At 39.7% G+C, this 19,237-nt stretch overlaps 1 long non-coding RNA gene across 1 annotated transcript; it reads left to right on the top strand.

The window, feature by feature from the left end:
* Window positions 1–3,731: 3,731 nt before the first annotated feature.
* Window positions 3,732–18,697, top strand: LOC137763879 (uncharacterized). Its single transcript, XR_011073857.1, has 3 exons — window positions 3,732–3,828; window positions 4,113–4,209; window positions 17,993–18,697. It is a non-coding gene; the product is annotated as an uncharacterized lncRNA (long non-coding RNA).
* Window positions 18,698–19,237: the final 540 nt, after the last annotated feature.

The following is a 19,237-nucleotide window of genomic DNA, read 5'->3' on the forward strand; positions in this document are numbered from 1 at the left end:
TTGTTTTTACAATGTGGAATAAAAAGAGTCTCAAATATTTCAGTAGTCTTTAGCTACAATTAAAACAAACAAGCAAACAAAAAAACAACTTGTGGCAAATTGTCTAGAAAACCAGGCTCTGTAGGTAGATCTCAGGGGCATGGAGAACAAAGAAAGAAATGAACTTAAAAATTCTCCTTGCCAAATGACTTCTCACACCATGTAAGGAGATTGGGTAATTTAGATTCTTGAATGAAGTCAAGACAGCTTTATCATCAGACGGCTCTCTTTAAGGCAGGGCATGGATTGCCCACAGGTATCTGACTATTACCCATCTGCATTCAAAAGAGAGATGCCTGCGAAAGACACTAGCTTTAAAGTTGATTTAAAACGTGTCTTACTTGCTCTCAGTTCCTGTCTGTGCTAGATGTGATTAACTGCATCCTGATTCCTCTATCTGTAGTGCTGGCCTTTGGCATTTAGGGAGATAATATTGGCAGTTTCACCTACTCACGAGGTATCCTAAAAGCCCATGATGGTGTATAATCTCCGTCAGGCCCAAAGCTCTGAAATTTCATCCCGTGTGTGGGAACAAGTGGCTTCTGCAGCGAATAAAGTGCCCAGCACCTCAGGGTGATTCTGTGGTTCTTCACGCGTCCCGACTGACGCAGCCCGCAACTCTTGGCAAGTGAGCAACATTTGGTTCCTTGTGAAACATGGACCTTCACCCAAAGTCACCCGAGAGACGGATGGAAATGGCAAGTGAGGGTCTACAAAAATGAAAGTTCTTAGCCAGAAAATACTTCTGTACAATTTTTAATCCTGTATTTTTAACGTCATTAACCTCTTAAGAAGCCTCAAGAGTCACTTAGACTTCTCAAATGTACTTTCCTACATGTTATGGAGAATGCTATATGCTGTAGTGATATTTAAGCATTTAGACTTTGTATGTTAAATAACTGCTTGCGAACATAGATTTGGCTTTTCATTTTTGCTATGCTTATGATATTTTGGAAAATGTTTTTAGGCTATCATGCTGTTAGAATTAATAAATATTTTAATACTTGTTTTGGGACAAGCACTGTCCTAGGCCCGTAGCATTTAAATGAACAGTATTGAAGTGGGTGACATAAATTATGTATTTATAATATCGCAGCTATATAAATGACTAAGTATTCCTTGATTAGAAAGACTTAGAAATTAAAAGCATTAGGAGGCAATTATTCATATAGAAAAAGCATTCTGTGCTGCAAGAGAGGGTTGTCTACAGGTTATGCTTCAGATACGGGTGGTGTTTCTTTGGTTCTTTAATTGAGATTGTTTTTCCAAGTGAAGTACAGGCTACTCCCAGGCAGATCTTCCTTTTCACCCCTACATCCACCTCTTTTTTTCCTTTGGGAGTCCTTTCTTCCAACTCAATTATCGCAGAGCCAACATAAAAACTGGGTGGGAAGGAAGAAGGAACTGAAATGTAATTAATGTCTTCTCTGTTTTATGTACATTAGTACATTATCTCATTTAATTCTCACAATGTCCTCTGAAGTTGATGTACTGCTAACACCCCATTTTGTAGATGAGGCTCAGGGGTATTAAGGAACTTGCTCTAAGTCACACAGCAAGAAGGTAGAGACATTTACATGCAGATTTGTGCAGCTCTGAGGACAGAGCTCCTAGACACCCCCAGCAGCCTCCAGCCAGGAGGGATTTAGCCTGTTTGTGTTGGGCAAAGGGCATTTCGTGGCCTTGCCCCTCTTCCCCTAAAGGTCTGACCACATCGTTTCATTTCTAGTGAGTTTCCCTGATACACTGAAAAATATGGTTGAATTAAGGAGCATATCTATTGCATAAAGCAAAGAACATCTGATTTCTTTTTTCCTGTGTCTATGAAAGTTAGAATTCATGTCACGCTTGTAGTAAATGCACTTCCCGAAAAGCTACTCTTTTAATGCATGTCGCCTTATTCTTTATTTTCAAAATAATTCCAGACATTTTAGCCCAAAAGCTATACATCTAGGCTATAATTTTAAATTTATCACTATGCTATCCTTCTGAAAACTTTCAACTCAATTTTTCCCCCCCTTGAATATGTCTAATACCACCATTACCTACTAACTGTGGATTGAAATAGCAAGTCATTATGATGTCTGAATTAACATCCAAAACATACTGGTTTTCTTCCAGGGTTCCCATATCTATTATTGTTAAAACATGTAACTTTAAAAACTCAAATGGTTTTCCCAAGCCAATTCTCTAATCACAGACATAAATTTCACTCCATTAAGGAAAGGAAACCAGGCAGTATGACTAAAGTTAGGAATATGATCAAATTTCAAGGGAGGAAAAAAAAACACAACCATTAGGCGTAGAATTCTTTCCACTTCTTTCGCTTGTGGAACACGGTTAAATTAAAACCCTGCTTTCCTGCACAAATAAGAGCGTGTAGCCCTTTAAAATGGAGGGGCCGGGTTTAGGTATGGAAGCTGCCGTGCCCACACTCTGATGTGGCAGGGCATTTTGCAGAAAGGAGGTGTCCGGGTGCTGCTGACTTTTCCCTGGCATGGCTGAAGGGTCATGGAACTGGTGAGAGCCAGTATGACAGGCTCTCCTCCTTCCTGCATCTCAGGGTGATTGGAAGTTATTCAGTTGCATTTTCTCCCATGAAATACCTGTTGCATATTTATAAGTCCTTTAAATAATGACAGTCCCTGAGAACTTGTGATAACCAGACAGGCCTATAAATAAGGAAAGGGATGTGGTGGGAAAGTCTAGCTCCCTAGGCTATGGATGGCAGATTCAGTGGTATTCTTTTGATTGCTACTCCTGAAATACCTCAGCCCCTCAAGGTTGCTTTTTAATGTTTATCAAGATTTTTTTTATAGGAGTCTCTTTTCAATCTACAAGACTTGCTTCCTTGCTATTTTATAAAGCTCAGTTGTGTTCAACTAGCTTTTAAAAATGTTTGCTTTCACTATCTGAATTAAGAATAGGAGCAAGACGGTTTTCCACCCCCAGCTCACTAACAAATCCACGTGTTTCCTTCGAGAGTGTTCTTTGAGACCCATATTCTTGATTTCATAGGAATAGCCATACACACGTACACAAAGTATACACAAAGTGATATAAAAGTACACAGCTTTGTGATGACCTAGAGGGATGGGATAAGTAGGGTAGGAGGGAGGCTCAAGAGGGAGGAGATATGGGGTTATATGTATACATATGGCTGATTCACTTTGTTGTACAGCAGAAACTGATATGACATTGTGAAGCAATTGTACTCCAATAAAGATGTGAAAAAAAGTACACAAGTTTTAAGAAGTACGTAAAGTAATATAAAGTTAATTTTTGATGATTACCTTGTAGCTGATGTACATTTATATATGTTGAATTTGAAATAGGTCAGCATAGTTAGCAGAGAAAGAAAAATCTTTAAAAACTTTCCTTAGTGAGTCAAAAAGGAAGTCAAGAAAAGTTTATTTTTTAAATCTGTATTTCTGTTATTAGGAATGAGATTTATTGGAAATAAGTCTTTTAGGAAGCAAAGTAGCAATAATTATTAAAGTTAAAAAAACCATATCTTTCAACCCAGCAATCTCCCATTTGGGGATCTATGTCATATAAGAAATATCTGTAGTTATCACCAAGTGGCTCTCTATCACATTACCCTATTTTAATTCTCTACATATGACTCAATGGCATTATCTCCTATTTTTCTTGTTCGTTTGTTCACTCGTTTGTTCATTTATTCATTTATTGTCTTCTCCTACAGGAATGTGAGCTCTATGAAAACTAGGACTGCATCTGTTTCCCTTACCCTGGAACTCTAGCATCTGGAATAGTTTCTGGCACAGAGTAGGTCCTCAATAAATATTTGTTGGATAAAAGAAATAAAACACCTATAGATCAGGATATTTATTGAAGTATTATTGTAGTGGCAGAAAACTGGAATCAAGAGAATGCCCATTAGAGATGGGCTGGTTGGGAGACCCACCATGCCTGGCTCAGCCACACGGTGTAGGGGTAAACGGCATGGCTCTCGTGTCAGGCTGCCTGGGCTTTAATCCCTATATTCCTCTTACATGTATGATGAATGGCCTCAGGAATGGTGCTAAGCTTCTATGTCTCTGTTTTCTCAGCCATAAAATGAGGACAACAGTGATACCAATCTCAGAAGGTTTTTGTGAGAATTAAGTAAAATTGGCAACATAATATGGAAACAGTCCCTGGCACGTAGTAAGTACTCAATAAATATTATTATCTCATGACATATTTAAAAGAATGATTTAAATATCACTTAACAGAGGAATTGTCATAATGCACTGTTTAGTGGGCAAAATATGTGCAGAGAAAGTATTTGATGGCTGCTACTTTTATAAATTTAACAATGAAATGTAAATATCCTATATATGTATATGTAGTATGTTTATAAGAGCATAAAATTATGGAAGATACATACTAAGTATATAAAGCTGGATATAGGAAGGGCAGGACTGAGGGGTGGGAAAGAGAAGAAGGGAAAGTTGAGAGGCAACAAAATGACTAAATAGTAAGATATTTACATTACCAGCACATTACTGAAAACCATGATTAAATTACAAAATATGTGGGTTTAGGTATTTGTACACGTTGAGGTGCTTAAAAAGTGAGTCTCTTAATATTAATGATTGTTGTCTCAGAAGGATTGGGACTCCAGGTGATTTCTTCCTTATTCTTTGATGTATTTTAGTTTTTGATAGTAAGCATGTATTATTTATATAATCAGGAAAAACAAGAAAATATTTTTACTATCAGGAAAAAAGAAAAAAGCAATGCTTCTCTATTTCCATAGCAATGTACTAAGGGTAGAGAGACGGCATTTGAATGCATGTGTCTCTCCTCTAACAGTTTCAGAGCCTGAGGAGGTGTCAGTACCCAATTTAGAAGGATCACGTGGCCATGCAGTCTGAGTACGAGATGGATTTAGTTTTTGGCAAATCACATGCTTGCTACCTCAGTCTTGTCCTGTTTTGGAAAGGGGAACTCAACTCTGAGGGATTATATGAATCGACAGTGTTGTAAACACAGGCAAATGGGCCACAGAATTCTTGAATATGGGAGAGAAAGGAATCACAGATGCCCATATCTGCAAATCATTCAGCCATAGGAGGCTCTTTGGACCCCAAATCTAGAAATTTTCTTAAAATACTACTTTACTCATGTCAAAGCTTTGTTCAAAACCCTTATTACCTTTGTACCACTCATGAGATAAAGTTGAAATTCTTTTTTTAGTTTTTTTAACATCTTTATTGGAGTATAATTGCTTTACAGTACTGTGTTAGTTTCTGCTGTATAACAAAGTGAATCAGCTATACGTATACATATATCCCCATATCTCCTCCCTCTTGTGTCTCCCTCCCACCCTCCCTATCCCACCCCTCTAGGGGGTCACAAAGCACCGAGCTGATCTCCCTGTGCTATGTGGCTGCTTCCCACTAGCTACCTATTTTACATTTGGTGGTGTATATATGTCCATGCCACTCTTTCACTTCGTCCCAGCTTACCCTTCCCCCTCCCCGTGTCCTCAAGTCCATTCTCTACGTCTGTGTCTTTATTCCTGTCCTGCCCCTAGGTTCTTCAGAACCATTTTTTTTTTTTTTTTTTTTAGATTCCATATATATGTATTAGCATACGGTATTTGTTTTTCTCTTTCTGACTTACAAAGTTGAAATTCTTTAGGCTGGTGTCAAAGAGTCTGGATACCTGTGCTAACTCTCTCTGCCACGATTTCTTTACCCCAGCTCCCTGCTTGAGTCTGTGCGGTCGTCCCAGTGTCCACTCAGAATCTCTCCTTCCCTTTGTTCATACACCTCCCCCTCCTTTTCCCTTTTCTGCATCTTACTCATTGCTAAAATCTCGGCTCAGGTCCATCTTCTCCGAAAGGATTTTGAACTATCCTGGTCGCTAGAGCCTTCTCTGCCTTTTCCCCGCCCCTGTTCTTCCACTGCAGGTGGAAGAACATCATTACCTTTGCCCCAGTCACTTAGCACTCACAGGTGACCTGTAACCATAACTGGTGCATCCAGATTCATATGCAAATGTTTCTCCTTCTTCAACTGGGATACTCTCCTCCCCAGGAAGAGGCTTGTGCCTTTTTCTTCCTTGTATTTCCATACTTCCTACCATGTTAACTTGGGTAGAGTTGGCATGCAGTAAATATTTGCTGATTGATAGGTATGTATAGGTATTTTCTGAAAACCAGAAGTATGTAGTCATCCCATAATCAGTGTCTGTGTTGGAGCCCTTATGTAGAAACCCATGTATTTGCATATAAGCTTATCTATCAAGATAAGAATGCCTGCCTAAATATAGGAAAAAATTTTAAGAGCCTTACAAATCCTCAGAAATGTGTGTGCACTCAGATATGAATCTATCAATACATTTGTCATAAACAGGATGAATGAAAAATGAAACTGAATGAGAGACATTTCATTTTTGAGAACTGGAAACAGTGAAATATTAATAAGGATAATAGTAACTAACACGTATATGGCTTTTATTATGAGCTAGTTTGTCTAAATACTTTTCATGTATTTACTCATTTAATCCTTAAAACAACCCTATGAGGTAGGCATATTACTTTGAGCCCCATTTTACAGAGGATGAAACACAATCAATCAAGCTCCCACTGGTACCGAATTTCTTTAAGCTGTTAAATTGAAATATGAATAATTTTATGATTTTTTGACTTGTAAATTTACCTATGTGAATACATCTATACAAAGGACAAAGCCCACACACTCAAGTACTTTGTAGGCGGCATGACTATGATTCTTTTTAAGGTGAGATTTAAAAGTAATAAAGTTGGCTTAAAGAAAAATTAGCAAACATAGCGCAAGGAAAGTTTTGTAAGGCAGACATCTTCTGAAGAAGCTATTTATGTTTAATCTGGGAATTTGGTCACTGCTCTTCTTCAGGACTGTTTTTAAAAGTCAGTACATGCTTCCTAAAAGGAAATTTGATCTCCCTTATTAATAGTTACATCAGGTTTTAAACCAAAGACAGCTTTATTATGTACTTCATTCACATCATCTTGGCTGTGTATGATTATGATTTTACCCTCAGAGGCTGAAGGTTTGCTGTCATCGAAGGGGGCTCACAAGAATTTTCTAAGAGTCTCCAAAGGGAGTTTCAAGACAAGAGTTCCAAAAATGTTGGCAACGTCTTGTTACCCAGATTCTGGGAAGATCAAGCCATTATCCAAGGTTGCACAGCTATTCAGGGACAGAGACAAGATGAAGATCCAGGGCTTTTGACTGCAGTCTACTGGTTTTCTGCTAAACTGCACCACCACTAGAGGTCTCAGGGAGGGACTGTGGGCTGGCCATGGACATGGTGCTGGGAGAGAAAGAGCAGTCCCTTGGGGAGTGGAGAGAAGCACGTGGCGGCATTGACCTGAAGCCTCTCCTTCTTTGGGAGCAGCAGGTAGTGCATCAGAATGGTGAAAACTGAAAGATTGGTCAATCTTTGTAGTCTATTCAGCTGTTGTGCGGAGGAAAGGGGATTGTTGGATGCCTGTTATGCTCCTCAGTAAGAAGAAGGAATAACAATTTCTCATGAGCCAATCTTAACCATTTAACAGCCCAGAAACTCTAAGCCAAGACTTCATCCAATTTTGTGGATCCTAAAAATGACAATAGCTAACATTTAAGTGTTTACTGTATATCAGAAATTATTCTAGATACTTTATATGTATTATATCATTTGATCCTCATAACAGGCCATTTGTATCATCCCTTTTTACAGATGGGGAAGGTGAGTTACAGAGAAGTTACACAACTTGCTGTAATTTTCCCAAGATTACATCTCTATTAAGTAGCTGAATTGGGATTCAAACCCAGGCAGTTTGGCTTCAAAGCCTCATCAGTTTAAAAAAATTGATTATGGAAAATTTCAAACATATGCAAAAGTAGAGAGGACAGTGCAATGAACTTCCATTTACCATCTCCCAGCTGTGACAACCATTGGCCAGTTTTGTTCTATCTGTATCTCAACCTCCTTAGTGGTATCCCAGCCCCCTTTCTGGATTATTTTCAAGAAAACACAGACATCCTAACATATCATCCATAAATATTTTAGTAAGTACTGCTAAAAAAATAATGGCTTAAAAAAACCACACTCTTTCATAAGATGCACATTGTCTCTATTTTTGTGACATTAACAGCTTGGAAGATGATTGTCTAGATCTGTGATATTCTTTCATTTCTTCTTCATTTATTTACTGTAATACTTTCCCAATACCAACAGTTTGATTATCCTGATGTATAGTATGCACAGGAAAGCCCAGATAGATGCTAGAGTCACAAACACCTCTCTCTATTTCTCTCTCTCTCTCTCTTTACTAGTTTCAGTGAGTTGGTTTTTTAACATCAGCCAAAGTTGATCACTTAATGTGTTTAAAGTATCATATTGAACTTACGGATGTTTAAACATATTAATGGCTTTAGTAAACATATTTGGTACTTCTTTGATGGATTTTTCTTATCAATGCTCAAATTGTCCTGTTTGGGTCAGTGGGAGCCTCTTCAAGTTTGGTTTATGAGTCCTTCAGTCATATTCAGCAGCCCCCTTATTTTCTGGTATGACAAGATGTTCTAGGCTTATCTTGTGTATTTCTTGCCCTAACCCTGGAATTAAGCATTTTTCCAAGGAGCTGGCATTCCTTCATGGGAAACAGTATTATTTAGAGACCACAACCTGGGTATGGGGGGTGCTTATTGCTACTAGGTTGGTCATTGTTTCCTTTCCTTCCTCTTTCCTCCCTCCTTCCCTTCCTTCCTTCCTTCCTTCCTTCCTTCCTTGCTTCCTTCTTCTCTCCCCCTTGCACCTTTCTTCCTTTCCTTCTTTATAAAGAGAAACTAAATAGTGAGTTCTCACCAATAATTAATTATTTGTTTTCTCTTTCTTTATAAATTTATATATAACTATATATAATTAATATTTCAGAATAACAATATAAAATAGTATTAAAATATGATTATCAAAACCAGTTTGAATTTATTGTGTAATTCTTTTCATCTTTAGAGTATATACCACTAGGGATGTGCAGTCAAATTATTGTCTTTTAAAGTCACTTGAAATGAATTGTTCTCTGTACAATCTAAAAATGTGCTTGGTGGTTAAATTTATTTGTTTCATTCTACTTTAGAGTCGTAGTGTAGTTACGTTAAATTTCACTTAATTTTGTTTTAAAGTCATGTAAAACAAAATCTATTCAGAGAAGTCTGGCTTCCATTTTTGTCTCCCCCTCCACCATAAGTAATTTTTTAAACTTCATTGTTTATCATTCTTTTTTTTTTTTTTTATAGGAGCAAGTATGTGTAGCTATTGGTTGCTGACTTAAAAAAAATGCACAACGTGAGAGCTGTGAATTAAGTTTTATTTGGGGCAAAATGAGGACTATAGCCTGGGAGACAGCATCTCAGATAGCTCTGAGAAACTGCTCCAAAGAGGCGGGGGGAAGGTGATTTTGGTGAATGGAGAGTGCATGCAATCAAGCACATATTTTTTGCAGAGGTTTCTGCTAGTGTCGTGAAGATTACTGCTAGCCATGAGGAGCAGACATCACCATGAAGGATTTTAGTGCTTTTCTAGATATGAGGAGATACAAGAATTGGGCTCATAAAATCCTCTCCTGAAAATATCTAACTATCTGAAGACCTGTTCTGCCAGTTTTCCCGGAGCACAGAGTGCCTCATTTCTGCTCTCCACCCTGAACTCCTTTCAGGGGGTGTTGAAAATCAGCAGCTGTAGCAGCACATGATTTAATCCTTGTAGAGGTAGATGGCAAGTGCCAATTTGTAGTTGACAGGTATCTCCTCCATCTCCACTTTCTTAGATAAATGTTAGCTTGAGATACATATTTTCCTCTACCTTGGTTTTTCACATTTTTATGCCATGTATCTTGACAGTCACTACTTAGCAGATATGTAGACACTTCTCATCCCCTTGAGAGCTGCAGAGTTTATTCAGCCAGTCCCTGAGTGATGGGCAGTCTCACAGTTCTGTCCATATGTGGATCAAAGTCTAAAGATATTTAAATGGGGGGAAAAAGTCCCATTCCAGCAAAGGGGCAAACTTAGATAAAATGTGTTCTACAATTTGGGTCACTCTCCTGGTCATCACGTATATATAAGTTAAGAGGATCTTCCTTGTTCAACAATACTGGGCTTAAGGAGGTGATGATAGGAGAATCATGTGGTTTCTTAACTCTCCATGTGGTTCCTAGTCCTGGAGATCCAAATTGGTGTAAATATGTAAATTAACTTTACATATATCTACATATTTACATATGTAAATGGTAATGTGCTAGGAGCAGCTACTAACTTTCAGGAGACCACATGTGCGTATGACACAGACATTACTAATGTACTGTTTTTGGCCTCCCCCTTTTTTCCGTCTTTACTTATTTATTATCTTTTAAAGAATGAATCTACCCTTGTGTATTCAAATACAGTACCACTCCTATGCAAGTGTCCATTTGAGTTCAGGTATTTCTCCACAGACCTCCAACCTAAGGCATCTAAAATTAAATGTATCATCTTGTATATCTTGCATACAGTGTTAAAACACCTGCCCTATTGTCTGTTCCTATTTTCAGTGATTCACTATTTTCTCAGATTTAAAGCCACTGGTGGTACATCTCTTTATTTGTTTAACTTTTACACTACCTAATTTGACCAAGTCTCCTAGATTAGATGTTGATTTACCTGGGGTCCCGTGGAAACCTGGACATGACACTCATATCCAAAAGAGACTCCTTGAGAGGACTCTGTAACGGTAGCAATTTGTCCTTGGCCCTTTCCCATGGATCAAGGGATTAGATAAAGATGTAAACACATACTGGTCAAATGTGACTATTTAGAAGAAACACTGAATGTGTGGAACAAAGCACTTGGAAAAATGATTCTAAAAGCTAGAGTAAGTGAGCTCCAATTAAATAAAAGAAACCGATTAAATGCCATGGGTGGTCTTGGGAGAGAGAGTGACCTGATGTAAGAGGGGTGAAACCGCATCCCAGCAGAAACACTGAGGTGCTGGGTGTGATCACCGGAAGGAGTGAGGTCGATGGTGAGAAGTCACCGGGACCCTCCAGACCCCCACAGGCTCTCCTGAAGGAGGAGTAGAACTGTCTATCTTGGGAGGCTCTGGTAAGCCGATCCAGCTCCTGGAGATGATAGATGTGTGTCATACAGGGTTCCCCGGGGAAGCAGTGCCCTCTGAGTGTGGGCTGAGGTATTTATTATAGGAATTAAACCTTACATATTGTGGGAGGGTCAGGGGAAGGGGAGGTCCAGAAAGGGGAGCTGGAAGATCAGAGGAGTCACTTCCTTAAGAAATGAGTGAAGCACTGGCCTAGGGGGCAAGTCAGAGCTTGTGGAGAGATCTGAGGAGACAAGCCATGTGGCTGCTGAAGTGGGACTGTGAAGGGGGAACTGGTGGAAAGCTTCCTTGGGAAGCTGCTGCTTCTGGGTAGCTGCAGAGGGTCTGTGACCACGTCATTGGTAGTGGGACACTGGTGGTCGGCAGGGCTCACAACTGGGAAAAAGAGCTAAATGTGAAGAAGAGGGGAGCGAGGACCGCTGAGACTTGTTCTTCTGTCACCACATCCTACTGAAGACTTCACTTGTGCCTCTCAGATCTTGCCCGAAGTCTCTGTTGGTGACTCCAACCTAGAACCCTGGAGGGAAGAGAATCCGGGCCGAGTAGTTGGCAGGCTAACCACGTGGACTATAGCATTCTCAGCACAAAAAGAGGTGTTTGCTCAATGAGAGGAAGAAATAAAGGGGTGATTTAAAATCTGCCCAACACACATGTACAATGGAATATTACTCAGCCATAAAGAGAAACGAAATTGGGTTATTTGTAGTGAGGTGGATGGACCTAGAGACTGTCATACAGAGTGAAGTAAGTCAGAAAGAGAAAAACAAATACCGTATGCTAACACATATATATGGAATCTAAAAAAAAAAAAGGTTCCGAAGAACCGAGGGGCAGGACAGGAATAAAGACGCAGACGTAGAGAATGGACTTGAGGACACGGGGAGGGGGAAGGGTAAGCTGGGATGAAGTGAGAGAGTAGGATTGACGTGTACACTACCAAATGTAAGACAGATAGCTAGTGGGAAGCAGCCGCATAGCACAGGGAGATCAACTCGGTGCTTTGTGACCACCTAGAGGGGTGGGATAGGGAGGGTGGGAGGGAGATGCAAGAGGGAGGGGATATGGGGATATGTGTATATGTATAGCTGATTCACTTTGTGATACAGCAGAAGCTAACACACCATTGTAAAGCAATTATACTCTAATAAAGATGTTTAAAAAAATAAATAAATAAAATAAAATCTGCCCAAGTGTGGGATCCCTCTAGACACAGTGAAGGAATGTCCACACGGCAAGACACTGTAGAAGGATCCACATGCTGGGCATCTAGTTTGTCTAGTGGTTAAAGAGCACTCCACGTGCTGCCACCATCACATCTACCCTCCTGCTTACGTCGGACCTGTGGCTTTACTTTTTGTTCCTCTGTCCCTCTCCATTTTCTGTGAACTGGTAGTTAGATTTAGAGGTTGACCTCACTCAGGTTAGATATTATATTTTTTTAGCAAGAATAATTCAGAAGATGTGCCTAGTAAGTGTTGTCTCTCATTTGTGATCTTAGCGGTCACTGATGATCATTGCTTCCTTTGGGGAGAGCCAGACCTCTTACCCTCTCTGCTGTTGCCTCTTCTATAAATAGTAACCAAACCTTCGCAATCCTGGCCAGAACAGGCATAGCCTAGAGAAAAAGGATTATGCACACGCGTTCTTATGTCTACATACGCCTGCAGCCCCACGTCCATATCCTTGTCAAGATGAGTTATTTCTGTGCTGTTGCAAGAGAAGGCCTAGGTGACCTTCTTAGGCAACACTGTTGGATGCTGGCCTGAGGAGGGCAGGTGAGAGGAAGTGCAGGATCTGCAAGGAGCAAGTGTAGTGTAAACATTTACCCCTCCCAGAGAATAAGCATATTACCCTGTATGCTTTAATTTCATGCTGTGTTTCTGTACTGGGCCTCCTGGGGGATAAAACCCAATCCTTCCATTTACACTTCCCAGCGAGGTGGGGCTGGGAGAGGTGGAGGGCAGCACAGCTGTGAATGTAGGGATCTTAAATTAAGGCATTTGCTTTCATTGGCCCCTGTGCCAGCCCAGCCTGGGGACCTAGGTGAAGCGTCTTTGATGCTCTCACTTTATGAAAGTCCATAAATACAATTTGGTGGAGCTCATACAGGACTAAACTAGTTTGCAAGCTAAATCACCTGTAATGTCTTGATGGAGATTTTCTTCAGCAGAGATGGAACAAACTCCTTTGCTGAGGTGGAAGAACCAGGTATTATAGAGTCTTAAACTGTTTACACTTTGGAAAGCGTTTCTATTGCCTTCACAAGTTAAAAGGTCCTATATTTTTATCGGATTATTTCCCATGGTTTCGGAATTATCCTCTGAAAGAAGCGTGGATTTTTCTGCTGTATAGTTTCTCTGAAACAAAACTTCCCAAGGCAGTTAGAGGATTGACTTTTGACATACAGCTATGAGGGTTGGAAGAAACCTAGAGATGCCTTTCAGGGAAACATTGAAATCCTCCAGAGAAAGAAAAGGTTCTACTTAAAGACACTTTAGCACACCGGAAACCCTTGGGATTTTTCACTCTATTAGTTTGTACATATGAGACTGCTTTTTTTTTTTTTTGTATGTAAAAATGGTTATTGGCTATTTCATACTGTTCAGCCTCTCTAATTTAAAGCTATGTTCAGCAGCCATCCTTGGCATTAATGGATCCAAGCTCTTATGAGTGTGAAATTAAGAGGGAGTACAGTCAAGTAAAAATTGTTACAAATGGGTGAGGAAATGCACTCTACTGGAAAAGAAAATTATAATATCCTGATTTAAATCACAACCCTGTATATGATCTTCTAAGTGTCTGTTCCCTCGCTGAGAGTGTTGTATGGCATACCCATTCCTTAAGTTTCTTAGGATGTTAATTGGGAGGTGATTTTGTCCCTTTGTGCATGAATGTTTCCCTGCAACCAGGAGAAGATTTAGATTCCACAGAGCACCTGGACAGTGCTGAAGGAAGCAAGAAAATTGAGGCTGGTACTCTGCCTGGTGGAGCTTAGACTCCTGAGCCTTGGTGGGGGTCACTACTGAGCAGATTTGGGTATTTGACTTTATTATTTTTTCCAGAGATAATAGGGCAGGGGCATATGAGTCTTACTTATATAATTTTTGAGACTAGGTGTTACTTTTTAAAAGGTCAGTTTATGAATTTATAATGCAAAATCTAACTTCTTGATGAATTGGATGTTTGGGTCAGCTGACCAATGCATTCCTGTTTGAGAATCTGACTTAGAAATATGGTAAATATAGTTGAAGTTTTGTTGGATGGTTTTAAAAGTATATTTTCTTCCAGCTACGCTATTCTCTGGAATCAGTTTTCTCCACTAAATAGAAATACTTGTCAAGTAGACAATCTATTTTAATTAGAGCGAGTTTGAGAAGACCATTTCTGTCACCCACAGTGTCAGCAAAACACCACTAAATTTCTTTATTTTCTCCCCCTTTTATATTTAAGGTACTCCTCTGCTTATATCATTTGACCACCAAACTGTTTCATTCCAACACACTTTACATGTTGTGAGTCTCAAAGGTTTCAGATTTACCAGAAGGTAAATTCCTTGAGCGCAAGAGTTGTGCTTCAGGAAAGCAGGTGTGCACTGGAAAAGGCATGCGTCTTAAGGAAGAGAGGCCTGGGTTCAAACTGTGGATACTTTCGACCACAACTTATGTGTCTGTGACCTGGGAGAGTTGTTTAATTACTCTGAGCCTCAATTCTTTAACCTGTAAAAATATGAGTAATAATACCTAACTCCAGGGTTTCATGGGGATTGAGTGATGTAGCTATGAAAGCACTTTGGGCTGAATACCTAGTACCACGTGCTGAATAAAGGTTGACCTCTTTGCCTGTCTTGTCTTAATCTTCTTTGTAAGGCATCACACATAATAGGCCCTCAGGACGCACTGGGTAATTGATTCCATATTAGGGGGGCCTTTCCTCGATGATGCAGCGTGAGATCCCTTTGTTGGTGGCAAATTATCTCCAAAGCACATTGTAGGTTGGGTTGCCTTGGGGAAGTCATCTTGTGAGTCAGTGCCTGTCAATATTTTGTGTTGTAATATAAAAGCTACCATGAGAGGGAAAAAAAAGCTCATTTATTTTTCTGAGAAGGGCTGTGATTGTTATACTGTCATTGCTGGCAAGTATTACAGGCTTAAAAATTATAGTAGTCCTTGCTAGGACTCCCTGTGCCTCCTCAGCAGTTGAGTGGCTCAGCAGTGGATCACTAATTCCAACCATCTTCTGTGGATTCTGGTTAGTTTACATCAGAGGATGGCCTTTTGTCATGTAGCCTTTGTTTGAGGGTTACTTTTATGGGCTTGTAGTACTTTATGCATTGAGTTCACCACTCAGTGCTAGCATATTTTTATTATTTATTTGTTTGTTTCTTATATGTTTGAGTTTTAAGAGGTTTTTTTTTTAAAAGTATGTTCTGTATACTCTCCCTTTATCAGATGTGTGTTTTGCAAACATTTTCTCCAATTGTTAGCATACTCTTAAATGGTTAGAGCCAATGAAACCTTTTTGAAATAAATCTGTCTTGGGCAGTAGATGGCAATTTCTCTTTGAGTAATAGGTGGTTGAAAATCTGATCTAAGTTCACTTTTACTTGCCTATGGATCCTTTGCTCAAACTTTATAAAGCTAAGAAGTTAAAAAAAATTTTAAAGCCTCTGTGAAGATAAAAAACGCAAGATAATATGTGCTTGCAGTTGCTTTACCAAGGTTTCAGAAGAAATAAAAACAAAACAAAACAAAACAACCAAGAAGTTTCTTTGTCAAAGGTCTGGAAAATACAACTTTTGGATAGATTTTTGGGAGACCTGTTTTGCATTAAAATACCAAATAAAACAAAATGATGGATTGTTTTGGCACCATTTAGGTTGGGCTTATGTGATGAGAACTGTACATAAAAGACAGCCAGTTATTGTCAGAGTTGACAGATTTTTGGGTACCGTCTACTTGTTCAGTACAGTAAAGTCCCAGGGGTGAGGAACTTTTCCAAAATTCTTATGGCAGGAACCATGCAAACTTCAGCTGTAACAGACTGACATTATCTTCCCAGTTCTAGAGCTATCTGTAAGTTGTGGTCTCGCCTGGCACACCAGATTAGTTCCTGTGACTTTCTGTATGAGTATTATCATTATTGATGTGGCTTCATTTTATTTTTCCCAAGTCTGTAAGTTGCCTTAAAGTATTGGTCAGATTTTAACAGGGGATGGGTGCAGAGGTTTTCAAGTGGAGCAAATAGCGCAGGCAAGAAAATGAGGCAGAGCATGTCCTAGGAAAAGCCAGGTGATTTGTTTAACTAGAGTATAGGTGATCTCTAGGGGGTTTCTGAGAAAGAATACTGGAAAGGTATTTGGGGGGACGTATTTGGAAGGCTTTGAGTGCCAGAATAAGGAATAGGTACTTAATTTTTGGCAATGTGGATCAGTTTTAATCTGATGAAACACATGTTGGAAAACTCCTGAGGAGGCCAGTGATCTCGAGGAGAGGTGATAAGGTTTGAATTGGGGGGAACTGATGACAGGAAGCACACGGAGACAGGTTGCCCTCATTCTGCCACATTACACTTAATGCACTTGTAACACAGTGTGACATACGTCACCAAATGGATCTAACTGGGTGCCTTTTAATAGAAATAATGGAGGACTGACATTAAGTCCAAGGTTAAATGAGGAATAAATGTGTTCAATAAATATGCATGTGTATTAGGTCACTGGGAGGAGAGGTTGCCACCTCAAATTTACATACCTGTGTGGAGATTTAACTGAAAGTTGACTATTAAAGTCAATCAAAACCTAATGTACACGCTGCTATATGTAACATAGATAACCAGCAAGGACCTACTGTATAGCACAGGGAACTCTGCTCACTATTCTGTAATAACTTAATTGGGGAAAGAATTTGAAAAAGAATAGATACATGTATATGTATAACTGAATCACTTTGCTGTGCACCTGAAACGAATACAACATTGTTAATCAACTATACTCCAATTAAAAAAAAAACCCCGATGACACTTTATTTCAGCACTTCACAGTTTTTAACATTTATTCCCTTTTTTACCTCATTTCATCTTTAGAAGAGTTTGGTGAAGTAACTCCTAGGGTCTTCGTTTTTTCTTCTAGGGTCTTCGTTTTATAGAAACTGAGGCATAAAGAGGATAGATGCCTTGCTCAGAGTATAAAGGTGGCAGAAATCAGACACTAAATCCATGCTTCTGGGGCCCAGGTCCATTTCCCGCCATTTTTTTCTCCTGCCTCAGCAGTCCTTGAGGACCCGTTAATTTGCAATTTAATGAATTTGTTTTCGAATGTGGGCTGTTCATCATTTTAATCAAAATAATGTTAAAAATCCCCCAGACCTCTTTGTTTTCTGCTTCAGCTTCTATGGGCAGTGTGAGAATTGCATCATGAGTCACTTGTTCATGGTCCTTGGCACTGAGTGAAGGAGAGAATGTAGACATGTTTGGATTAAACATATTTGAATGAACCCTCATAGCACTTCCAACGACAGGTCAGAACCTTTAAGCGCTGAATAAATGTTAGTTGATGAGCAACGTTCCTGGGAATAAGAAAGATGCTTAGGAATGTGCCTTAAATGGAACATTAAATGATCCCCTAGTGGCTCCACATTCACTGTGCTTTTCTAAGTGCCTCATTTATGGCCAGGCCCAGGGGAGACCTTAGCTCCTTGAGGTTTATTGTTGGTAATATTTGATATATTATTTGAAGTAAATTGAAAGCATTCCTTGAAATGCTTCTTTCTAGTCTCTTCCATCTTTTTACGCAAAATATAATTCTCAGTTTACTTTTCAGATTAATTCCTGACTTTCAACTGAGTTCATAGAAACAAGATTTAAGATTTATCAATGAGGCGCCTATAGGAAACTCCTGATAAGTACTTGATTTTGATGATGAGATCCTGGACTTCTATCCTGAGCCTAGGCCAGCATCTGGTGCCATAATGGAGGGTTTTGGGAGGGAGCTGAGTCTGCTTTTAATGTGGGAGGTATGTTGGCATTTGTGGCCAGAGGGAGGACTGTGACAGTTTTAAAACATGGCTGCAAATTCACTGAGAGGAGGGGTCTTGTCCCCTCTCTTTGGATCTGGACGGACTTAAGACTGCTTTGAAAAACAGAGTGTGAAAGAAGTGACGCTGTGAGACTTCCAAGGCTAGGTGACGTAAGAACAGGCAGTTTTGGCTTTGTTGACTGCAACACTTGCTCTGGAACCCTGAACTGCCAAGCAAGAGGTGACCACTCTGCAGCTGTCATCCTGGAGAGGCTTCTCCTAAGTGTTCTGGTTGACAGTTACTGCTGAGTTCAGCCATCCAGCTGCCCCTGCCAAGATGCAAGACATGGAAGTTAAGCTGTTGTGGACCTTTCAGGCAAGCCCAGCTGCTATTTGGATACCAAAGAATTACCTACATCGATACACATGCAACAGAAGAATCACCCAGCTGAGCCCTGCCCAAATCACAGACCCACAAAATTGTGAGAAACAATAAAATGGTTGTTCCGAGGTGCTTCCACAGATTTTATTTCATTCAGGAAATAGGTATTGAGTAACTTCTGCATGCCCAGCCCTGTGTTGGGTATAGCGGTAAAATCCAAAGATACAGTCTTTGTCCTCCAGGAAACAAGCTTATTTGTGAGGCAATTGGTGAGAAGTTAAATAGCAAACAAGAAGTTAAATACCACTAGAAGAAATGCAATGTGCTAATGCGGGCTAAACCTGGGCCATGTTTTAATGAGCTTAGGAGGGTGGGTTATACCAAGGGTCACTGAGTTTGATCTTATTATCTTTTAATTCTGTTATGCATGGTCAGAAAATCTATATTGGTTCTAATGAAAGTTATGAATGGAAAGGATCTTGGACCCTTGAATGCATATTCAACAAACACATATTTATTGGGAACGAGTGAGGAAGGTGTGAAAGTATATGATGTGGTCATACAGCTTGCTGAGGGGCCCAGAATTTCCCACAGACTTGTTTTCACATGTTGCTGGAGTTTGGGCCCAGGGCCACAAGACTCCAGAGACATGCCTTTGACTCCTGTGC

The sequence above is a fragment of the Eschrichtius robustus genome, chromosome 4 (assembly GCF_028021215.1).
Source record: "Eschrichtius robustus isolate mEscRob2 chromosome 4, mEscRob2.pri, whole genome shotgun sequence".
Lineage (NCBI taxonomy): Eukaryota > Metazoa > Chordata > Mammalia > Artiodactyla > Eschrichtiidae > Eschrichtius > Eschrichtius robustus.